Source organism: Ursus arctos, unplaced genomic scaffold (genome assembly GCF_023065955.2).
Source record: "Ursus arctos isolate Adak ecotype North America unplaced genomic scaffold, UrsArc2.0 scaffold_26, whole genome shotgun sequence".
NCBI lineage: Eukaryota > Metazoa > Chordata > Mammalia > Carnivora > Ursidae > Ursus > Ursus arctos.
The window spans coordinates 34,015,945-34,041,691 of record NW_026622941.1 but is presented as its reverse complement, the minus strand read 5'-3'; the positions used below and the strand labels follow the sequence as shown (position 1 = coordinate 34,041,691).

The following is a 25,747-nucleotide window of genomic DNA, read 5'->3' as shown; positions in this document are numbered from 1 at the left end:
ATGGTGACCGATGCTAGCTACACTTGCGGGGAGCATAGCATAACATATAGAGAAACTGAATGACTAAGTCGTACACCTGAAACTAATGGAACACTGTGTGTCAGCTATACCAGATTCAAAACACAATTTAATAAGTAAACAACAAGGGGGGAAAATAAAAATAAATTCAGAGGTACTTCTTCTGAAAAGGTATCTGGAGGTTGGGAAAAAAAAGCATATTATTTGAAAGTGTAATTAACATTCTGTTTAAAAAGAGTTTATCTTATAAAAGACATAGTTCTTCCTCTATGGCCTTACATTTTGGTGCCTGTATGTGTTGAATGAATGAATGAATGAATGAATGAATGAATGTCCAGTTTCTGTGGTCATCTTAATGTGGGTCAGTTTAAGAAATATAACCCAACCATTATCACCATAAAGATTTCAGAGCTTATCTGACAAATTTACAACTTCATTACAATTTTAAGTCTTACTTTTAAATATTTTCAGTTACAAAGGTTAACAATTTTAAATAGATTTTTATCAATACAGATTTTTTAATGAAGTGTGTGTGTGATTAATCCCTTTGTCCTTTTCAACAACAGAAATGCCAATTCCCATTTTTTTGATTAGTGAAGTCAGCTAGCTAATTCTAACTGTTTTTTATGGCCAACAGTTATTTTGATTCTTTTACAGACATAATTCCATGTCATATATTTCATAACATATGAAGTGCTTTAGAACTGTCCAGATCCACACTATACAGAGGTTCATATCCAAAGTGTATACATATATTTTGTTCTAGATAAGATAAACCAGAGTCTCAATAAAATATGGTAACCACACTCTCAGTTTTTCTCAAATAACTGTGATGCATCTGAAAGTTTTATTATCAAACGTTGACAAATTTCTTGGTTGCATAGTTTTATAGAAGTTGATTACAAGAGTTTATTGTCCATTTTGTTCTTTGCTTTTTCTTCTTCAGTCTTTGAAAATTTGGATTATTTCCTATCATTATCCGTTATTACCATTACTGTAGAACATAGAGTCAATTTAAATAACTTCAATCCGTCAGTACCACTATGGCTATATCTATATAGCATAAACAAAATAAGAAATTTATACTTACCTAGCTGACTTGATTTTTTTATTGTTCTGTGTTGCCCTTCCTGAGGTGGAGTTGTTATTTTATTTTTAATTACTTTAAAAACTCACCATTCTAACACGTGGATAACTGTCCAGTTTCCTTTGAACTTTCACTGTATAGGCATGACCAGTAGCGAAATCAGCTAACCTCAGCTCATTTTTTTCCTGCTGTAGTCCCATTGCCAAATCAAATAATCAGGACCTCAGAGTGGAAATTTCTACCTGCATTATCTACTTGGGTTGTTTGCACAATGTAACTGGAAAACTCTCTTAGTCATTAAGTGAAGAGATACTGTGAGGCATTTTAGTCAGGAAAAAGATTAAGCTGTAGCTAAACGGGGTTTAAGGATCATTGGAGATAAATTGAGAGCTGGTTCAAAGTATTGTATAAAGCTTTATTATTTGTAGGTTTCACTTTCCTGACGTTTCACAGCGAATCTCCTTGTTTGACTAGACTTGACAAGCTAATATAAAAGGACAAGTGTAGGTTTTGCCAGGTGGGATCACAGCTCTTCGCATCCTTTCAGGTCTCTGCTCAAAAGTCATCTGAGATCAGGGAAGCCTTCTTCCCTAAGCACCCTATGTAAAATAGCAGCACTCTTGCTTGCCCCAGCCATCACCCAGCACTTCTGAAACCCCCTCATCCTGCCTCACTTTTCTCCCTAGCACTTACCGCTATCAGACAGATACTTATTATAGGCGTCTGTTCCATGAAGAACTGCTGTCTCCTGCTTTATCCTCAGTCTTAGAGGCACATAGAAGGTGCTTAATAAAGTCCTGCGGAATGAATGACTACAGAAATATAGGGAGCTAGCTGTGCTTCAAACTGAGACACTCCCCTCCCAAACTAATAGTACGTATGGCTGAGCACGGTAGAGAGCTTTATGCTTATATCCTCATTCTTATAACAAAGTTTGCAAACGGCCACCCTTGTTCTACAGTTAGGCATTTGTGGACGTTTTTGGTTTTGTTTTTGTTTTGTAGGCTGTTTTAATGTTATATATAAAATAAAGACAAATAGAACCCAGCATTCTGTTTTTGTCTGAGCGAAAATTTTCAGAACAAAGTTTTTTCTGTGTGTTGGTTGAGTCTGTGTGGGTTTTTTGTTTTGTTTTCTTTTTGCAGCTAAAGTAAAGTTTCTGAGCTGTTTCCTTCCTTATCTGAATAAAGCCAGAGGAACATGATAAGAGTGTGAGGAAAAAGAGGGATAGAATACCCCTCCTCTCCTCCCCTCCCCCATAAAGAGATCAATGAAATGTAATCAAAGAGCAGACGGATTCCATATTAATAGAAGACTGAATATATGCAGCAGGGAAGCTATGTGACTTCCTTCTTCATAATATATCCATGCTACTCCATAACCTTTTCCAAAAATAGAGGCAGTATCTTCAGACAAACTTGCAGTGTTGCCTTGGATGTTAAAACAAGGGTAATGGGCCATCTTTCACTCAAGAAATCCTCTGACTTAAGTTCCAGAGGTGGAAAGCGAATCCTCTAAGTGATTTCAGCTAGCTTACTAGAAAACCTAGCTGCTTAAAATTATTATTTTAACGTCTCAAGTTCCAGGGTTAAAGGGGCAGTGGGTCAACTTCCCTATTAAGAAGCTGAACCCACTTATTTGTCCAGAAATTATTATGTTTTAACTGGGGGGAGTCTTTACTACTAATAAGACTAATACCCCCAACATACACAAAGCACCTGCAAGTTCATCTCATTTACCTTTGCTGCATCTTGGTGTGAAGGTGTAACCAAGGTTTTCCCAATTTACTGTTGAAGAAGCTGCTTGTTAGTTCAAGATTGTCCTTCCTAAGAAGCTTTGGTTTGGCAGTTTCTAAATAAATGAACGTTTGTAGTTCAATTTTCAGAAAGAAAGAAAGAAAGAAAGAAGGAAAATAAGCAAGCACTTGTGACTTATACAAAACTGCTGATGTTTCATTGTTTTGTAAATATTGCTGTTCATATTCTCTCTCTCTCTCTCTCTCTCTTTTTAAGTTAGAGAACATGAGCCTGTGTGTGCAGGGGTGGGGAGGGGCAAAGAAAAAAGGAGAGAGACTCTGAAGCAGGTTCCACTCTCAGCATGGAGGCCAGTGGGGGGGGGGGGGGTTGATCTCAAGACCCTGAGATCATGACCTGAGCCCAAATTAAGAGTCAGTCACTTAAGCAACTGAGCCACCCAAACACCCATAAGTTCATTCTATATTAAATGCTTTTAGATACGTATAGCCTCTCCTGCTACTAATTTGCATGTGATCTTGGATAAGTCACTTAATTTTATGGACTTCTTATCCACTCTGTGCCTCAGTTTCCTCAATTATAAAAGGAGGGTCCTAATGAATTGTTAGGCTCAAAGTTTCCTAATTCTAAAATACTGGATTTAGAGGCAGTAACTTTAAGGGGGATTGATAATAAATTGGAGCTGATATGTTTTTTTATCATTAATTATCCCTACCTAAGTTTCTGGCTAGAATTACTTAATAGTCAACTCAAAATTATTCATATTAGCCAGGTGAAACTTTAAAAAACGGTTTCCTTATTCATGATTCCGTGTGGCCAGTTCAAAATTCAACAATAACTATATTTTAAAGACCTGAGAGAATATATACTTCCCCTTACAAAAAGTCTGGTTTAATAGGTTATATTATAGTTTAATATGAGGATCTTAAAAAAATATAGTAATGTTAAGAGCAAATTATTAATCTAATATAGTTACAACAATGGCATACTTATGTTCATACTAAAAATTGGAAATGTGAGCACTGTGTTTATGCATGGGAAATGTGGAAAACTTATAAAATAAAACTCAAAGCATGTTCACTTACTTATGTAATCACATTATGATTATAACTTTTTTAACATGTGTCTGTCCATTGACCAAACTGGAATTAATTTAGGGAGGGTTCGAGAGGGTTTACTGGAAAATAAGAGCCTAACATTCATTTTAATTGCACTCCTAATATTTTTTGAAACCGTATTAATACTCTTTTCTCCTCCACTCCCCAAATAAAAGCTGGTGAAAAAATGCAGCTAGTGGGTGAAATTCTTTCTGTGTTACTCTTAAACACTGCATGTTGGCATATGTCACCTTACCTACTGGCCTGGGTGTTCCATTTTTATAGCACTGTGATTAATTAACTCGGTAACTTTTAAGCAAATTCTTAGGGCTTTGGATCTCATTCACATTCTAATTAGGCTGAGCCCGAAGTTACAAATGGCCCACCGGGAAGTAGTGTAGCATCTGTATTATATCTAAGAAGACGGAGTTCGTGAATTGTTCAGATGAACGTAGCACATCTCCTGGCAGGTTCATAAGTGACTGTGAAGGGCTGTTCTAATAGGAAGGACTATCTATATAAATGTGACATTAATAATCACCAGTTTGAATCTGGGTCACTTCAGCCATGACTCCAAGATCAAACGCGATCAGCCGGGAATGAGTGTGTGAAAGAGCGGCAGGAAGGCATTCCACTGCTTAATGACACCTTTGTGGGCCTTCTCAGCCGACTCTTCGAGGAGGGGCCAGGAATAAAGCCGCACAGGCCCTCGGTTGGGAGGCTGGCCCTCCAGGGTACCGTTGGCACACTTTTGCAGAGATGTCTTGGGAGTCGTTCGCGCTGGTCTCTGTGGTTCTCGCTCCTGAAGCAGATACGCAGAACCTTTCCTCTTCTGCCTCTTTCCCTGACCATATATCGGCTTCCAAGTGATGGTGGCTCTTTTGCATATTCTGTGCCTCCCCCCCCTCCCCCCCGTTCTCTGAAAGTAAAGAGAAATGGCATGGTCAAGTACACGTTAGCCATTTCACGTTAAACGTCCCCATGTTTATTTCAGTGTGGGGGCACCGTTTTCATTTCAGCCCAGCTCTGGGCACCTCTGTGGTTAGGTGGGCACCGCGCGGGCTGTGGAAGTACATGCATCACACGGGAACCGTTCTCGTCCTGCAGAGCTCGCGGCCGTGTGGGCAAGGAAGGCATCGAAGCCCTTCCTTGTGAAACATGGTGGTAGACGCAGGAACAGCGAAATGTCCCGGATGTAGCAGCAGCAGAGAGGCGAGGGCAGGAGTCACGGGTCCTGTGCGGAGTAAGATTAAGGAAGGCTTCAGAGAGGGAGGGGTGGCCGACCTGGATGTTCATGACTGCATAGGACTGGCCGTGCCATTCGATTTGGAGAATGACTCATGCTGGGCCAAGGGAAACGTGGGGGCAAAGGCAGGAAACGTGAGACAGCCATGAAACTCGGAGAATTGTGAGTCTTTATACGTGGCCCTAAGATTAATTACACTCCTGGTCATGCACTCAGTGCCACCTTTAGAGAATCTCAATCAGAAGTAAGAGATGAATTTGACAACTTTCTCCCTGTGGTTGACTTGAAGCTTCTGAGTAAGGTGCATTTACCTGCCAGTCTACCAAGTATTTACACCGTGCCTTTCCTTGTTCTGTTGGTACAATCTATATTTATTTACTCTTCATTTTCACTGCCAGGTTTGCATTTCAGCCTCAAGTGTTTAGGCAACATTATATAATGAGTGTTATACTTTTATGACATTTGCTTTAAGTACTGTAAGAGTTTTCCGTGAAAGCTAATGGTTGGGGGGAGAAAAGAGCCCTGAATGTCACCAAGTGGCCTCCAGATGTGTGTTATTCTATTGGTATCTCTGTTTTGTTTTCATAAGAACTTTTTTTTAAGCTTTAAAAAAACCTTACCAAGCAGAAAGAACAGACAATAGACTCATAGGAGATGAACTATTTTCTTCATTTCCTGATTGTTTTCTTGAACTTCTGTTTTAAACACTATGATTCAGCTTAAAAAAAAAAATCCATCACAATATACTCTACTTTTAAAAACAATAGTGTATGTTTGTTTCTCAAAGATAAACTCACATCTTAGGTTGGAAGGTTCCACTGTGTTTCAATATGCAGTTCTTCAATATGGTGATATAAAAATTGTGATTTAACATCTTTTAGAATTTCTGCCATCTAATTGTTAATCAGTATGTTTTCAGGCAGTCTGGCGTGTGATAAATATTTTGTAGCATATGCAGCTGAACATACCAATTTCAAAGGGCTTTACAAGCTTTAATTAATTTTCACAACAACCAGACGCACTCCGCTTTATTGATGGGAAACCCGCAGACAGTGGAGTTCAGAGCGTTGCCCAGATTCCTCTAGCAAAGTGGTTTTCAAACTTTTTTTTTGATAGATGAACCCTTTTCTCAAACACAAGATTATCTGGAACTCCAGCCTATAAAGTAGGGAGGTAGAAAAAGGTTTCATTCTAGGACTGCCAGATTTATCAAACTAAGAAAACATATAAGATGCCCAGTTAATTTGAATTTCAGATAAACAATTAATAATTTTTAGTATAAGTGTGTCCCAAATATTGCATGTCACTAAAGCCATTATTGGTGGTTTATCTGAAATGCAGATTTAAGTGGCCATCATATATTTTATCTGGCAACTCATAACTGCACGCTCCCAGTACCCCTGTCTCCTCCCCAGCCAGGTGGTGGTGTTGGGTGAGGGGGTCCCAGTTCCTTGAACACAGTTTGAAAAAAAATCTATACCAATGCTGAGAGAGAATTAATCATATATTTTCCTTCTCAGTCGAAATTTAGAGAATAGTACCACTTTGAAGGCTATCTTAGGAGCACTTGGGTGGCTCAGTCAGTTAAGTGTCTGACTCTTGATCTCAGCTCAGGTCTTGATTTCAGGGTCATGAGTTGAAGCCCCATGTTGGGCTCCACACGGGGGTGGAGCTTACTTAAAAATAAATAAATAAAGTGAAGGCTATCTTAATTTTTTATGGGGGGGAGAGAGAGAGCGCACACATGCATGCTTGAGCAGAGTGGAGTACAGAGGGAGAGGGAGACAGAGAATCTCAAGCAGGCTCCATGCCCAGCAAGCACGGAGCTGTCTTTGGGACTCGATTTCACAACCCTGAGATGATGACATGAGCTGAAATCAAGAGTCAGTTGCTTAACCAGCCGAGCCACCCCAGGCACCCCAAATGAAGGCTATCTTAGAGAATCTCCATATCGTGTCCTGCGACACATGATAATTCTAAAGATCATTGCCTTTGCTTTGCCTTTCTTATTTTTTAAGGATCGAATGGTTTCCTAGTCTTTGGGAGCAATGTTTGTTAAGTCACCTATTTGTAGAAGTCAACAATTTAACTGCCATGAATAAGAAGAACCGATGGTATAATCAGAATCGCAGGTGGGCCAAATAGAATCGATAAAGAGAAAAATTTGGGTGTGATTCTAAAACAGCCCAGGGGAGAGGTGTCTCGAACGGGCTCATCCTTGTCTTTTGGTTGATGTGTATGTTTTGGTGGTCTTGGTTTAATGAAAGTACCCATTAAAGTAATTCAGTCATTTTGCTCAAATATTATAGAGCAGCCCTTGAGTATTACTTATATTTCTCAAGCCAACTACCCCACAGAATATTCTTTTTTTTCAACTGTTATATTTCTCAATGTAACCTAAGTACTGTCTGATTAGTGATCAGAAACCACTAACGTTGTTCAGGGTGAAACAATCCTCCACTGCCCAAGCGACTCCCTGGAGGACCCTCTCCCTGGGTCTCTGGAACTTGGGTGCTTTGGGTTTGATGCCCTGCATGGGTATCCTCTTGACTCTATGGACATTTTTTGTATTTGCAAAATGTTAGTAGTGATCAGAGTAGGAATGGGTATGATTTTTTTTCTTTGTCCCATTTTCAATTTTTCCAAAATTTTTGCTGTGTTACTTTTAAAAATTAGAAAAACAAGTGTTAGTGATAGAGTTTAACATTTCTCAAAGAAAAAAAAGCCCATAAACAGTGTTTCTGTGTCTAAATGTTCCAAAGTATAGATGAAGATCATCTGGTTTATAGATAATTTTTTAAAAGATTTATTTGAGAGAGAAAGATTTATTTGTGAACGTGTGGGGGAGGGGCAGAGGGAGAGAGAAACTCAAGCAGACTCCACACTGAGAGTGGAGCCTAACGTAGGGCTCGAACCCACGACCCCGAGATCACAACCTGAGCTGAAACCAAGAGTCAGACGCTCAACTGACTGCACAACCAGGTGCCCCAATAATTTTTTTTAATCTGCAAATGCTTAAATATTTTGGAAGTTAATTGTACTGTAAAATCTACCCAAATTGTTTACACTTAAAATTTATCTCTCATTCATTCATTCATTCATTCAACTAATACGTCTTGAAAAAAACATAATAATAGACATAATTCCTATACATCACAAGAAAGGGGGTGGTGGAAGAAAGGAAAGGGGTTGAGGGAGCCAAAGATACGACCCCATGATCTCTGTCCTTTATTACGTCACCGAGCTGGGCTGGGGGACGCACTCACACAGGTATACCTGAAATAGGGAGAAAAGATGTTTGGCAGTTAGCAGGTGAGCCCTCTGATACTCAGTTGAGCGTGAGTGTGACTTCTGTGAAACTCTATGTCACATCGGAACGCGAAGGCCCAGGTCACCCGAGTGACTGGCAGGTGTACATATTCTTGGACCTTAAACACAAGCTTCCATCCTGGGAGCTGGCTCACCCTCCCCTAGGTTGGTTTCAGGGATTTGTTTTTAATCAACTATATAGCATAAGCTACAGCGACATTGTCTTTTTTTCTATTAGCTTCTTTTTAAATTCTCTTGGAGGAGGAAATAGTCTGTACTTTTTTTTCTTAGAATACCACTTCATAACATCTCTTTTGCAGGTTTTTTTTTTTTAACTCTGAAACTTACACTGAATCTATAATATGAAAAAGCCCCCAAAGCCCCCAAAGTATTTGTGTTTTTTCTTTTATAGTATTAACACATGCGAAAATTTAGCGATTCATTGTTTACCTCCTTTCACGGTCAAATAGGCTACATTTTTCTCTACATTTCCTTATGGCCAGATGAAGATGGAATTTAAGAGGCTGTGTGAGGGGTTTTGCATGATAAAGGCTAGGAAATTAAAGGTTTTGTGTTTGCTAGAACAACCTTTGGGTCAAGATTAAATTCACACAAACTACTGCATATTGAATTAAACTAAGTTATTGTTATTACTAGTATGTAAATGTTTGTGAAAATAATCTCCCAAATATATAAAATAGTTACTTTAAAATAAAGCTAAATATTTTTTCTTTCTTTTGACTATATATGTTAAAGTTTATGTAATAATTTTCAGGACCTTACTGAACAGGAATTTTTTATTTGTTACATGCACATTTGGATTTGGAGGTCTGCTGAACTGAAGATAAAACCCTTTTCTTAAACTTTCATTTTTCTTATGCATAAACTAGGTGCCTTCTAGAAGAGAAATAGGAGTGCCATTCAGAACTGCCTAATCATATGTCTGTGACTTGATGGAATCAAATAAATATCTTGATCAGTTAAGCTGCCAGATGGAATTTTATCTAAAAGTAGTACACCTTCTTTCATATGTTAGGACTCCTGTGAATTTTATCACAAAGTCATTTCATACCCCATTTGGAAGGCAGCCACTTAAGCGTGGAACATGACAATTGTTTAACAGTGCATAGTAAAAGTTAAATAATTTATGACTCATGGAAGGGAAATGTGTCCAATTGAAACTTCCATGGTAATTCAGGTAGGTGGACATAACCTCCCAGGTGTCTTGGAACTATTCCAAGGCTAATGAGTTCATAAGGCTGAAGCCTCCTTGGCTGTGCCTCCCTTGTTAATTTACTTGTTCATTAGCTCAGTGCCACCTAACATCTTGCTGGGACATTGATTTTACATTGATTCACAAAGGAATGCCTTGGGTCACCCAGTGAGTATCTAGTCTATAGCAGGTGTCTCTGCGGGACTCTGATTTCAGAATCCGTGCTGCTCAGCTGATGATACAGCCTTTCGGCTGTGCTAGCCAGAGTGGAATTTCCAGTGCCACGCTGCTCGTCTTAAACACGAACCTTGGTGGAGTCCCCATTATTGATCCATCTGTTCCAGGGATTACATCAGCACAAAGGGTTAATTTGTCTTGTTTTGAGGGTCACATTTAATTTCATAGGTCAGCAAAGGATGATAAATGACTGCTTTTTAATTTCAAGTCTCTGCCTCACTTTTTCTCTAAGACGGATGAACAGTACAATCAATTTCCTTAATCTGCACAGCTGGTACCACAGCATGACGTATAGGCTGAAAAAGGTTACTGCTATTGAAAACCTGAGTTAACCACTCCAGAAAGTTAACCGTAGAATATCCTTAAACTGAAAGCCACCCGCGTCCAACAGGAAGAAAGGAGGCACTAGATGGCAGTCTTAAACTTGAAATGACCTTTCCTCCCTTAAAATAAATGCATTACCTGAAAGCAGTTATTTCTCTTTCAAATGAACTTGGATTTGAACTCTACTTTATAAAACTTGCAAATCTAAAGGCATTATGAAATTTAATGTCACCTTATAGAATTTTGTTTTTGAAATTAAAAACGATATATTAAAGGCCCTTTGCCGAACTGATTTATTGACTGAGTTTTTTTAATGCCTGTTTCAACTTTACATTTTAAAACACTGTCAGAAAGCTTTTTTAGACTTTAAAAGCTAGGGGTGAAAATGATCCTGTGTTCATAGGGTGGAAAATTATGCAGCTGTTAAAAATGAAGGTACAAAGGTAAAGTTGTATGAACAGATATTCAGGATGTATTTCCGTGGAAGAGGCAGGTGATAAAACAGTAAAGTAGGATGTGCTCACTCTTGGGGGAGAAAAGTGAATATTCATCTGTGTTAGTGTTTGTATGTCTGGCTGGTCTCTGGAAGATGAAGTTATGAATTTTTTCTTTTTGCTTACTATTTTTCTACCAAAAGCTGTATTTTTTCTGGAGTTCAACAGAGTTCTGAAAATGCACACGATAGAGGAAAATTGCCTTCCTGATCTAAGATGAACTTCTTGAGGATACTTACTGTCACTTCATTTTTTCCATAAAGTATATTTGCCTCCCTTGTGTGCTTTTTCATGTTGTACTTTAGTATTTACCTGTGGGATTTTTGTCATTTAAAATTGTGCAAAAAGTGTTCCTCACGTGCCATAGTAAAAATGATACTATATGTAGTAGCAAATTGTATACAGATCTCAAGGATGATTTGTATGTTTAATTTATTTTTCTTTAGTTTCATCTCCAGGTGGGTGCTTACTGGACCAGATTCCAGCCACAGTGAACATTTATTACACACCAAAGATGTACAAATCACATATTATCAGAAGTTATAAATAATGGATTGTAAGGATGGAGAAGATGAAGGTTTGCAGGGGTTGAAATGAATTTCTCTTTGTGCTATTCCTCATCTGTGTTTGTGTTTGTGTGTGTGTGTGTGTGTGTGTGTGTGTGTGTATGTGTTTAAGGAGGAAGGCATTCCCCACCTAAAGATGGTGACCTGTCTTAGACCTTGATGTCATCTGGGAATTCACGTTCCATTATAAGATAGAGAAAAGTATGATTTAAAAAATAATAATTGAAGTATCTTTTATTTATTTTTAAGATTTTATTTATTTTTTTGAGAGAGAGAGATAGCAAGAGAGAACATGAGCAGAGGGCCGAAAGAAGAAGAGGGAGAAGCAGACTCCCCACTGAGCAGGGAGCCCAACATGGGGCTCGATCCCAGGACCCCAGGAGTGTGACCTGAGCCAAAGGCAGATGCTTAACTGACTGAGCCACCCAGGCGCCCCTTGAAATTTTTTTTTTTTTTAAGATTTAATTAATTTATTTGACAGAGAGCTAGAGAGCACAAGTAGGCAGAGCGACAGGCAGAAGGAGAGGGAGAAGCAGGCTCTCTGCTGAGCAGGGAGCCGTATGCGGGGCTTGATCCCAGGACCCTGGGATCATGACCTGAGCCAAAGGCAGCTGCTTAACTGATTGAGCCAACCAGGCGCGCCGAAATATCTTTTACATTAAGAACAACAATACACCAAAATTTTAATTCCATTTGGGAAATAACCCAGAAGCAGTCTGGTAAGACTGAAAATTTCTATACTACACTGTACCCCAATAGTTTTATAACGAAAGCTCAAAAAGTATAGCTCCATTGAGAAGGGGTCAGTGTAGACTTTTGGGGACATTGGAGACTCTTAAAGAGTGCACCCCACCCTTAATAGAATTCCTGGCACAGAATATGTATTTAATACGTATTTGTCTGTCGATGGATTCTGCCCGTCAGGAACATTTTTAGTATGCAATACATCATTTGGATTGATGATCTCAATATACTAAATGTAAAAGGCTTTAGAGAAGAGCTTAGCAAGGTCTGAATCTACTGAACATTTTGTTAAGGTATGTTGATCCGCCATGAGGCCAGTTAGTTCCACTGCAAATTATGGGCACTGGGTGTTATGTGCAACTGGTAAATCACAGACCTCTGCCTCTGCAACTAATAATGCACTATAGGTTAATTGAATTTAAATAAAATAAAAATTTTAAAAAGTAATATTTAAATAGTAACGATAATCTCTTTGCCCCCCATATACAGAATTGGACTAGTATGCAGATTAGCTCACCCTTTGTCAGAGACGATGCGTGAATCCCTCCACTCCGCGCAGCCGCAGTTCTCCATTACGGTGCTGAACACATAATTCCTCTCTTTAGATTTTATGTTCTGCATCCTGAAATTTGAAGTCCTTAAAGAAAACAATTGTGTGTTACTCGTGTCTGTTTTTAAAATCAAGCCTATCCTAGGGCTCAAAATTTTTTTTACTTGATGAGTAAATAAATGTTTTTCAAGTGAAAAACCGAGTTTCAAGGACTGTATCAACCCCAGGGAGAGGCACTATCTAGTTCTTTATGTTTTGGTGCCTGGCTGAAAACAATACAAAATGTTCTGGTGAACAGAGAGACAGAAATGGAGAGGGAAGTTCTTAAATCTAAAGAAGACTTCAGAGTTGAAGACTGCTTTTACACCCATTCTCATTTATTCCTGGTGACAAACTGTGGGTTAGCTATGTAGTTTTATAAAGACGCAAATTCCGAGTGGTTGAGGGACTCACACACGGTTCATAGATGTTAGCACCAGACTAGGGTCCAGCTCGTCTTACTCAGGTCCACACGCTCAGTCCCAGTGGCTCGAGATCAGATCAACACGTGGAGTAGTCGCGCTGAGACCCGCCTGTCCCAGGGCCGCCTCCCCCTCCAGCCGCTCTGTCCGTCCTCAGATCCTCTCCACTGTCTGTGTCTGTCCTCCCAGGTTAAGAGCCTCCGAACCACCTAGTTAATCAAACTAGAAACCTGGGAGTTACCCAGAGTGCTCGTCTCTTTCACATTCGTTCAGCTACAAGTCCTGTCTGGCCGCCTGGACATCTCTGGGAGCAGCCATCGTCTGCTCTCCAGGGTTCTAGCTTTTGTCTTAGTTCACTAATCCGCCGCCCAGGCTCCTGGCCGCCAGTCTCGCCCCCTTCACATTGCAAGAGTGATCTATCTAAAATGAAAATCTGATTATGCCATGCTTTGTCCAAACTGTGCTGCCTGCCCCTCTGAGCCCTCTGTGGCCTGGCTCTCACTCACCCTTTCCCACATCTGCCCCTGGGCTCTCCCTTGTTTTTAACTATCCAGTAACGGGCTGGGTTAGAGGGTCCCCATATCTTGCTTTAGTTGTCTCTTTCCAGAGAAAGCTACACTTTTTCCTTCCCCTCCCCCATGCCCTGTCCCTTATTCTGGTCCATTTTTGGTGAATACAGTCATCGAATCAGCCTTCAAAGCCTGAGACTTGGAAAAAAGCTACCCAGGGCGTAGCTGTAGCCCATCCCTGAGTTCTTATAACCAGCCTCTGGGATCCTGAGGTCAGCCCTGGTTTAAAAAGGAAAAAATCAAAGACACCAAAAAACTAGAGAAACTGGCTTTGAGTGAAAAGGACTTCGCAAAAAAAGCGGATACAAAGAAATGCACACAACGAATGGATAAAACCACAGGATTGGCCCAGAGGATTGGTGCTTTGGTTGCTGCGGGCAGTGAACCCCTAACAAAGGCTCTCTTTTGGTTTACCTGCTCCCTGCCCCTTTGATCCCATCATCCCATCGTGTATTCCGGGCTGCTTTCTGTAGTGTCTGTTCATCATAGTCTTTGGGACCCTTGAAAAAGCACCACTTTGGGATGATGAAGTGGTTGAGGGGGGACAGTTGTTTCCCATATCCTTGTTCTACTCCCCAAAACATACTCTTGTCTTCTAGACATAGACATATTTCGTGAAGTCTCTTGGTTCTCGTGATCCCAAGCCTTTCCTTCCACCCACTGCTCTCCCCTCTCTTCAGCTTGCCTGGCTGATGAGTTTGGAGGAACCCATTTTAAAACTTTCATTGTTGATGGCCATCCCTCAGACATTACCCATAATCCTGGAGTGCTGGCCGAATGTTCTCTCACTGCAGCTGGAGCTGCTGTTCCCAGAAGTCTGGTGATAGCCGCTGGCAACTCAGATTTCAGTGAATCTGGGAACCCCAATTAAGATATTAACATTTGTATTTGCCCTTGACTGTACCGACGCAGATGTTAGTGAATATTTTTAAACATCGGGATACCTGCGTTAACTCCTTTTTGGATTCTTCGTTCACTTCATTTGCTAGAGCTTGTGTTCTTGCCCCAAATAAAATGTATTTAAATAAATGCAAATTAAATTTAAGTTAATCCCTTTTGCAATAATTGAATTATTGTGCTTTATTACAGGTGACATTGAGCTCTACATCTGGTACATTACAGTAAATGTACCCTTTTCCTTTGTTTACATTCCGGTAGGACTTTGGAATCCAAATGTTTCTGTAATTGACCGCCCCCCCCCCCCCCAAAGTTTAAAGCCTCTTACAACTAACCCTTCTGAGGATATTTCTTTGAATACTTCAGTGAAGTTTGGGAAATACTGGTATTCCTAGATTTAAAAGTATGACCTCAGAAAGATTTCAGTGGTGCTTTGGAAAGGGACATTTTTCACAGTGGGAGAAGCTGGCATGAGTCCAATTTCCTTGATGTTATTTCACTTAAGAAATTGCTCCATATTTAGGGTGACCAAGCATTCTGGTTTATGCCCATTGTCCCAACATAATTATTAATTGCATTCTAAAAGTGTCTTGGTTTCCATGATAAATTATATGTTCTCCCTATCTATATTCTATTTGTCAAGCAATTGATTTTGGGGGTCTGTAATTAAGTTTTGCAAAGAAATACCAAAAAAGAAATTACTGGGCTTTTAAAAGCTCCAATATTTATGTAGTTTGAGAAAAAAGCAGTCAGTATTCTTCCTCATCCTGCCTGAACTTGGCTTGTCAGAGGCGGGTTTCCATTTGTGGCAATAACTTAGCTCTTTATCTTCCGGAACCATGAAATTGTCCTGATCGCAATTTAAAATTTTTAATTAAATCTGCTAAAATTTGAATGTGAGCTCTTTGTTGGTGATCCAGTATTTCTGAACAATAATCTCCACCCGTCTTGGCAGCAAAGTTTCTTCCACCTTTCTAGGAGGCTTTTTTCCTCCTTTCCTTCTGCAACTTAGGGTATTGAAGCTACTTAGGAGGACGTTCACACCACTTCTCCACATTGTTTAGTTGATATCTCAAAGTTATCTCTGTGTATCTGCCTACAGGTCTTTTGTCTTGCCTTGATCCTTGTCTACTTGTTATCGAACCCTTACATCTTGGATTTTTCTTTTTTTTTTTTAAAGATTTTATTTATTTATTTGACAGAGAGAGACAGCCAGCAAGAGAGGGAACACAAGCAGGGGAAGTGGGAGAGGAAGAAGCAGGCTCATAGCGGAGGAGCCTGATGTGGGGCTCGATCCCATAACGCCGGGATCACGCCCTGAGCCGAAGGCAGACGCTCAACCGCGGTGCCACCCAGGCGCCCCACATCTTGGATTTTTCTTATACTTATTCATTGATTTATTCATTTCTCATTTCTTTCATGGCCAGTTCTCATTTTTTCTTTTCTCATCTATTTTTAAGATCTCTTCCAGAGGTTCTTTATTTCACAACTCACTGCCATTGATACTGTCTCAAGCCGAGTTCAAGTACATTAGCAACTTCTCTTAACTTTCTTTGGTGCTACTATGCAAATAATATTTCAGTCTGCCTTGTAAAAAAGGTTGTCGATATATTTTACATCCCTGGGGTGCCTCGCTGGCTCACTGGGTGGAGCATACGGCTCTTGATCTTGGGTTGTGAGTTTGAGCCCCACATTAGCTATAGAGACTACTTAAAAAAAATTTTTTTTTAATAAATTTTTTCTTAAAATGTGGGGTTTTTTTTTACATTCTCAAATTCCACTGTCTTTTACATAATCTCTAGTGAGGTTTCCCTCCCCTTTCTAATCTTTCCCTTTGTGATACTACCACGACAGCGTATATACTTGAATTTTCCAATACAACAAATGAGATATCTTTGCCTTTTGATTGATTTGAAAATGGGTGAGACATTACATTTTCACCTTTTTGCCTTGCAGCAGCACAGATAGTAAGTAGTTCAGTGACTGTGATAAATTCCCAGAGTGATTTTGAATTAGCAGTGTATCTTGGCCATTCTTAGACTTTTCAGAGTTACTGTACATAAGTAGTGAGTCCTTATCATTAAAAACAAACCTCTGAGACGGAAAATAAGATCAATATCATTTTACGCCGTGATAAAGTCTCTAGCGAGGATGTTTAACATGGGTGTTGGCCTGCCATTGGAAACTATTTGGGGTCTTCTAAAAATAAGAATTTCAAATTTGAACCAAATGAGCTCATTCATTCTTGGACAGAACAGAGTTAAGTGACCCTTCTACAGGAGATAACGCATTGAAAAACACACAACCACAGAAGGTAGGTGCCATCAGGAAGCTACTCTATGACTGAGTGTTAGAAAATCTGTAAGTTGAATGGAATGGAAAAACTACTCCGGAAAAACTTGGGTGGGGGTGACGGGAAAGACCGGGAGAAGAAAGAAGGTCAGAGAAGTGACAGGGAGTGGTGAGAAAGGACCTTGTTCATGAAAAATGCCTTTGTCTGCCTGAGACTTTTCTATTGTGCTATATTTTTTTTAAATGGGTCTTTCCCTCACAAACACACACAAAAGGAAAACAGAATAAAGGTTATTACTAAATATATAGTCCCATTGTTGGCTCAATGTCCACCACTTTGCTCTAGCCAGATGACAGCTTATTATCAGTGGTAGGCATTTGAAGGATGTTGGTTTGATAAAGTATAACCCCTAAGCCACTTCCCTAACATGATCTTTCTAATATCTTCAAAAAGTTTCTGAGGCTTATCTCATTCTAATCTTGTCTGGCAATGTGACAAATGCCTCAGGGAAGTGGGAAGGATATAACCTGTCTTCAGAGATTTATAGCATTGCAGGCATCACAAATCCTGTAAGACATTTTTGTTCTTTTGGGGGCTAGGATTCTATTAATAGTTTTGATATTATTAATACAAGTTAGCAATATTATTACTGGTTATCAGAACTGCCAATAGCACATGTGTTTTTTACATGAAGATGGTACTTTTGACCTGCCAAGATTAAAGGATATATTTTCCAGAATCACATGCACATTCATTCTTGCCCGACCTTCCTTGTGAACGGTTAGGCATGTGTAAGCTGTCCAGGGCTGGGGATCCTGGCTTCAGCCATGGCAAAGCACAGACATAACTAAAGAGCTGCCTCGTCCGGAATAAAATATGGAAATAATAAATACTTGCCCGCCATGGAAACTTGGATCGCATATTCTCTCTTTCTCACTCTTGGTCTCTGGTGTTATATCTGCACTATCCAACAAATAGTCCCAGACAATAGAAGTGGTATAAATAAGTTTGAATACTGAGTTTGAAGATTAACAATATAGCAATGTCAGAAGATTTCCCATTTTATCTGTGGTATCCAAAAATTTAATTCTCTACCTTAAGTGTGAAGAACTTACTCCTGTTTTCTTCTTTTCCAGTCTGTATAGAATGATCAGTTAGCACATTACATTTGTGAAGTAATGTTCAGGGCACGTGGATAAAACTCTTTTACTTGCCTGCCCTTTGTGGATTGTATAAAGCCCTTCAGCACAGACCCCAAATTTCACCCCTGGAATGTAGGCTGCCCCTCTTCCCCCCACCCCTGCTGCGGGCACATGATAAAGACTGCTTTAATTAAGTCAGTCCAGTCAGGTAGGATGGATACCAGAACCAAGGGCAGGTCGGCTGCCTGTAGCTAAGGAAAGAGACCAGCATGTTTCCTTTCACGTGAAAAGTCTTCAGTTTGGTACATTTTAATTAGGAAGGTGTGTTTAAGCATCTTGATATCAATATGACTTTTCTGAATATAAGATCTCTGACAGCAGGCACCTGGCTCGCTCAGCCAGTAAAGCGTGTGGCTCTTGATCTCGGGGTTTTGAGTTCGAACCCCACCTTGGGTGTAGAGATTAGGTAAAAAAAAAATAAAATCTCAAAAAACAAAAAAAAGATCTCTGATAGCTCAAATGGATAATATAGGTTAAGGTGGCTTTCTAGAAGCCACTAGGTAACAGTCTGAAATGAGGTAGGATTGTAATGACTAGGAAGAAAAAGTGATTTCTTTGTAGGAGTTTCGGTGCTTGTCTCACACTTCACAGAGGTCTGACCTCATTATCCTTTGATTTGTTGTTGTTGTTGTTGTTGTTGTTGTTGTTGTTTGGTGGTTGGGGGGGAGGTAGAAGTGCTCCTTTTTCAAACTCCTTACTGCTCCTAACCTCTTAATTTTCTACAGAAATTTACCCTCTTCTCTTGCAGCCTAAAAGCTAGGACTTCTGACAAATGAGAAATGTATACAGCCAATCATGCGATTGAGAACACCTGGTTAAAGGTCAGATTTAAACAACAACAACGAAATGCCCTGTTTGCTAGCTCTTTCACTAAGAAAAGTAACTAATTCAATATACTTGCACTTCCAGCGCTGTGTCCGGCCTCCTCCGCGGAGCTTCTCTTGGCTGCGGTTTATACCGTATCGACCATATGTATATATCAGCTGTGGCTCTTGCCTGGGAAAATGAGGTTCTTTAAAAGAAGATAAGGTCATAAAAACCAAGAAATAGCACTTTATTACTTTCTGTAAGACCACTTTTAAAACAGAGCGTTTCTTTGTAGCTTAGTGACCCAAAGGCAACGGCGGTGCTTGTCCCCGCAAGCTTGTGATGCAGCGCCCACTCCCGGCTGGCATCTGCCGGCCCCGGGTAGAGCCGGCTGGGGGACCCGGACAAGCAGCGTCCTGTTGGAAACCTTCACTGCGTTTTCCACAACAGATAGGAATTTTCCTAAGGCAGTTTCACATCTGGAATTTTAAAGAAAGTTTGCCCTTCAATAAAATGGCAGTAAATCTTAGGAAACATTGTGCCTTTTTTTGTTTTAATTAACCTGGCATTTCTCTTACTAAACTATTAACAAATTATTGGTCGTTCCCTCCCTTTTTCACCCTTCATGGTAATAATGGACAAAGAGAAGAATTATGAAATGCTCTTTTGTGTGTTACTTTTGAATGAAGGTGGTATTCCTATTTCGCAGGGTATCTCTTACATTTCTTACATAAGAATGTGTATATACTAACCCAAGGCATAAATGTTACATTTTACTTATGTGAAAATAGAATTATTTTATTCTGAAATGTGGCGTTTGTAGGACTAAACAGTATTGAAGCACATTCTGCTGCGTGGCTTGGGTATGACCTGCCTTTATCTAGTTTTTGGAGACACTGTCTTATTTGAAAACCTGGTGGGGAGGCTGTCATCACTACAATATGCCAATTACTAAGCATTGAACTATCTCTCTAAAAGCCAATTTTAATGACTTTAGCCTGCTATTAGAATAGTCTAATCAAATTCTGAAAGAGACAGTTTCTTATTTCAAAATGTCAAAGCTGTTCACTTTTTGATTGAAAAAATTGTGATGACTTTGGAATGAGCACCTTAGCGTGTGTTTGAGGAACCTTTTTTATAGAGAGAAAACCTTTGCATGGTTACATAAAACAGTCATGAAACCTAGAATTTTGATTTGCCAGTTTTGTAAAAACAAGGTGCCTCCCCCAGAAACCTCAGAATTGTAATAACTCAAGTGTCCTACAAATCGTGCATGGCCGATGACGTAAGGGTAGATCGAGTCCTCCCAATGCCTAAAGCAGCTTTTAAACAAACATGGGCATCTTTAAAAATAGAGCATTTGAAGAAAGGAAGAGAGGATTGTGTGTGAACAGTGCTATGAATCTGGAGTGGTGTTTGCTATTTTGATTATTGGTTTGCCCCCGAGTTTGAGGGAAGGATCCGGAGGAGGATAGTTGCAAACTAGAGCTCATCCCCTGCTCTAGTGTACAGAGAGCTGAATTCTTGAACTTGCAAGTTATTTAGAATTTGAAATGCATTTTCCCAAACAATGTGACCAGGTCCAGTTCACTTGCTTCCTTCATGTGTCCCTTCCCTCATCCTTCAGCTTATTGGGTTGTTCCTCATTCCAGGCACTGTTCCCAGGCCAGTCCACAAAAGGTCAAAGTAGAATGCATATGTTTGGAATAAACTGATTTTATTTAAAAAGCATTCAACCATTGTCTTAAAGGCTTAACTCAGTGCAGCTAGGACGAGGTTTTTGGTCCCTAGGTCTAGAAATTAACAGCCTGTTTTGGTGTGGGTCCTACACTGAGTGTAAGCTCTTTGAAGGCAAGCAGTATTTCCTTCTAACCTGGCTACCTGGCACGTGGTAGATGCTTAGAAATATTTGTTAAGCATTTGAATCCTTCTTTGAAGCCCATAATGCGGTTATGTACAGTAGAAAATTAAGAAGTCACGTTTAACTGTGGAGACTTCTTGACTAATTACAGAACTCATTTGTTCAGTCATTCAGTAAAGATTGATTGAGGCCCTACTTTGTGCCAGACGCCATCTCTGAATGAGGGTCAAGATGGGAGATCACAGACCTACAGCCAGACTGCGTGTTTGACTCCTGACTCCCACACGTGCTAGCTGGATGATCTCAGGCAGTTCACCACTTCCGTAAAGCAGGGACAGTAATAGTCGCTCCCTCCCTTAAACGGTGGTTGTAAAGATTAAATGAATTACTTTCTAGATAATGCATAGGCCCTGTATTGGTTTTAGTTCTTGTGGCTGTGGTGGTGGTGGTCGTTAGGAACAGCAAAGACAGGCATGTGGGGGGATGCAGCTGGACAGATAGGAGGACCCCGTCTCCCATTTGGGGGCATCTTCATCTGCCCAGGGAAGCCAATGAAACCTTTGAAGCTGGGAGAGGGTGGAGATGAAGTCATTGGCTTTTTGTCTGTGCCGAGACCAGAGAATGTCATCTAGGGACTTCAGGAAGCAATTGCCCGGGGCACCCTTGTAAGTGACCACTTGAACATAATCAGTAGGACTTTATGTCTGTCTGAATCCCAGAAAAGAATATTGATTGTATTCAGGAACAGAGTGAGGTGGTAAATGTTTGCTTACCTTCAAAGTGGAATTGAGAGATACGTAAGATCTCAGACTTACCTTCAGGCTATTTGAAAAAAAAGTCAAATTTGGTGATTAAATACTGAAAGGTGTAATTCTTTTTACTCCCTGGGCCCCTTAGAATAATGGAAGTCTTATATGCACTGGGAATAGGGGTAAGATTATTGCTAATTACGAGTAACCAAGTAGAATTTGAAGAAGATGCTCTGTAGAAATAAAAAATAGAATAATGGTAAATCATTCTACAAGGATTCTGGAGGGATAATATAGAAAGCTGTTCTATAAGAAGTAAACTTCATTTCTTATTGTGAAAATATTTGGAATGTATTATAACTTACAAATATTCATTTGTTATATTTCATAATAATGTGTTGAACCATAAAAAACCATAATGAGAAGAATTTCAACCCTGAGCTCTTATGTCATTTGAAACTCGACAAAACATTGGAAATAATTATTTTTGTGCCTCCTTATTTAAAAAATTAGTTCTGTAAATGTAGGATTCAGGTAGATATATGTTGTGAGAGATATTAAATTTTAGAGGTAGGAATAAGAAAAGCAAAGAAAAGAAACGTTGCTAAACTGATTTTATACTCCCACATAAAGATTTTTGGTTTCCACATATTTAAACACAATAATACTATTTAAATCCAAAAAAAAAAAGTATCTGGGTTAAGTTTATTCTATTTTCCTCTATATTCTCCTGGAATTTGTATATTCTACAAGAGTTTATAGAGTTTTTTTTAAAGCCACCCACCAAAAGTGGTACTTTTAGATGGACCATCCCATCTAAGTGTCTGAATTGCATTACCTAGTAAGGTACTCTGAGTTATTTAAAAAAAAAGAAGTTCTAGGTCCATTCTGTTTTCTTCATACTAGAGGAATTTTCATATTAATATCCATTATTGCCAAGTGCCTTAGGGAAAGAGTTGCTGAAGGGAACTTGAACCTAGGTTTTAGGGGGAAAGTCTGGGTTTTAAAACCTACACCGTGAACTTGGATTTGTCAGCATTAATAATTGATTCCCTTTATTCACTTGGTTTTGGCTAAACATCTTGTTTAAACTTGAAATTTCCTCTCTTTTTTTTTTTTAAGATTTACTTATTTATTTAGAGAGTGGGCACACAAGTGGGGAGGGGCAGAGGGAGAAGAGTGAGAGGGAGGCAGAGAAGCAGACACCCGTCTGAGTATAGAGTCCACTGGGGGTGGGGCTCGGGGTGGGGGGGCTGGCTTGATCTTATGACCCTGAGATCATGACCTGAGCCAAAACGAAGAGTCAGGCACCTAACTGACTGAGCCACCCAGGCGCCCCAGACTTTTCCTCTTTTTAATAGGAATGTGCCTGACCTTATGTGATGCTTGCACTGTTGTATACCTGTTAGTTCCTCTGTGAAAAAACATGTGTGCTGTTAAGGAGTCTACAGGGACATTTAGAGGTCACCTCTCACCTTTGGAACACATCAGCATCCTTTTCCAGATTTCTTTTTAAAAGATAATTAGGGAAATCCATTTCCATCATTTTCTTGGAAATAGCGTATTTCTCTAAGTACAATTTTGATCATTTTTTATAGTGTTCCACTTAATTCTAAGAGTTTCCATTTAAAAATTATCAGTTATTTTACTTTTTTGCTCATTTGTATTTTTTAATTTTTTGCAATAAGAATGATATGTACTATGTAATGAGCACTTAATACACGCAAGGCTTATGTGCATTATCTTTTTTTTTAAGATTTTATTTACTTATTTGACAGAGAAAAAGTGCACACAAGTAGGGGGAGCAGCAGGCAGAGGGAGAAGCAGGCTCCTGGCTGAGCAGGGAGCCCTTCGTGGGACTCGATCCCAGGACCCTGGGATCATGACCTGAGCTGAAGTCAGACGCTTAACCGACTGAGCCACCCAGGCGCCCTGCATTATCTCTTTTAATGTTCACAATAATAAGCAAAATGAATTCAGTTCTAAGACCCTTTATAACATCAGCTTACTTAATGCTTACCACAACTCAATGGGGATTTTTATTATCCCCATTTTTCAAAGGAGAAAACAGACAGACATCTGTAACTTGCCCGCTGGTCACTCAGGGTAAGTGGCAGAACCAGGCTTGAACCCAGGTTGTCCAGCTCTCCAGCCCACTCTCTTAACGGCTGTGCTGTGGCACATTTCACTGCATCATGTCCCGATTCCCTGATACTGCCTGTTTGATCGATGGTGGAACTGGAACAGAAAGAGGTTATCTAACTGGCCCATGATGACAGAGCTGGGGAGACTCCCAGGTCCCTCTGCTTCTAGAGCCCAGATACCTTGCAGTCATGTATTACAATGGACTTGTCTGGAAAAAGAGAAAAGAAATCGGTGTGGCAAATAGTATCATTCTGATACCGCTTCCCCGTTTGCCATAAAATCGTTGTGTTTACTCGGCTTTGGAACAGGGTCTTTACGGACATCCCTGAGAGAGCCGCTGCTGGCTGCTGCTGCTGGCAGCTGCCCAAGCCCAGCTCTTGTAACGTCCTCCACTCCTTTTCCAAAGAGGACGGAGGATGCCTCCTTCCCGGCACTGATGCCCCTGGCGCTGGTGGTCCCTCTGGAATCTTAATGACTTCTGCGGCTTCCCTGCCGGTCTCTACAATGGGGTTGGTCATTCTGTGACGCACATTTGTGGGGCTAAAGGAGATTTCAGCTGGTATCTCTCACACCTGACAGAACTCGTCTTCTTAACCCGCATGCCATTCTGTAGGTTAAGGACCACCATAAGGACTAGTGAAACATTGCGGAACCAGAATGGGAGTTTTTGGGGGACGGGGGTGGTGTGGATCAGCTGTTTCTTACCAACTGGTTTTAAAAATTCAAAATCATTCATTGAGTTGGTTAAGAACCGTATGGCGTCTGCCTGTGAAATTGACCGAGCTCTAGCATCGGACCCGTCCCAAAGCAGACAGTCGACTGGCTTCTTTTCCGAAGGGAGGATGTCCAAATAAACATCTCCTCCTTCCTTGGGCCACACACAGAGAGAAGAAAGCGACTGGAGCTGTTGGCCCTAATGTGTGTTTCTCTTTGCTCTGCCCTCCTCCTCCTTTATTTATTTGCCACCAGACAGAGGTGGCGCCCTTATTCCTCACAGGTGGATCAGTATTTACAGCCACTGAGGGGAGATGTTGGTGGTTCCCACTCTGTAGGGTGCTGTGTAACAAAAGCCGCCTGTTTTCCTGGGGCTCTTCCCAGCTGCGAGCAGGGCTGCCGGTAGAATTACCAGGAGCTTTGAGCGATGGCCGGTTCAAAGGCATTCTGTTTGCAGCGCTCACAGCCGGCTTCCTGTTTGCCAGGAAAGGAAAATAACCCTGCCGCACGCAGGTATGAGACCCAGAAGGCGGATATGTGGTTTACGGTAGACGTTTATTTCCCCATCTTTATTTTTTCTCATGATCGCCTCAGCGTTCTGGTGTGTGATCACCACCATCTGTACAATTATAGTTATTTAACCTCTGGAAGTTTAAAATTGAAGGTTGCATAGGTGCCTAGTAACGGGTGGTGCTGATAAATAAGAAATAGGGGCAGCTGATCACAACAGCGTTTTTAAATTAATGAATGTGATTGGCTTTAATTATAAAAAAAAACATATGTCTAGCAGGCTTCCTCAATAAGCCTCTTTTATGCTGACTGTGGCACATTTTTGCTCAAATAATTGCAGAGCTCAGCTTTATCATTAAGCAGATGGTTTCTATTAATTCCCGAGGAAAGTAAATGATTGCAATTTACCAAATACTCAAAAACTCGAAGATTTTCGAGCTCAGTCCTGCGACTTCAGGCATGAATCTGTGTGTCATCCCTTTTTTGAAGGGATGCAGAGGAGAGGAGCCCTTCTGACAGTTTCATAGTATCTCCCACTTTAAATAGGGGCTTTGAAAGTCATTTTGAGAGTCCTCAAGGCTGAGTTAGACCTAAGTCCCTGTTGCCTGGCTGGTTCTCAATTTCTGTAGTGTTTTGCTCTCTATTTTTGTTGTTTGGGGAGTGGAGAAGGGGTTGAAAAGAGCTAGACAGATTTGAGTGCCAGCTGAAAAGAGTCTAAAAGCTGTAAATTCCACCGTAGAGGTTATTTCTTTTAAACAAATGCTACTCCGATGCTTTGCCCTATTGGCCACACGCGTGAGTTTACTTCATCGGCAGTTCCAGGGAGAAGATACACTGGTAGAGAGTATCCCCATGCAAGTCCACCCTCCTCTCTCCTCTCCCCCATTAAGTAATGTTTGC

General features: G+C 40.3%; 1 protein-coding gene across 3 annotated transcripts in view; it reads left to right on the top strand.

Moving 5' to 3' along the window:
* Positions 1-25,747, top strand: part of PRICKLE1 (prickle planar cell polarity protein 1) — a 107,175-nt gene that overhangs the window by 9,275 nt on the left and 72,153 nt on the right. Inside the window, exons 1-2 of one of the 3 annotated variants that reach the window (XM_057303287.1) lie at positions 10,578-11,356; positions 18,810-18,882. The exons of the other annotated variants lie outside the window; for them this stretch is intronic. The gene's annotated coding sequence lies outside the window, so the exon portion shown is untranslated. Of the gene's footprint in view, positions 1-10,577; positions 11,357-18,809; positions 18,883-25,747 lie in introns of those variants that run through there. 3 annotated transcript variants of the gene reach the window in all.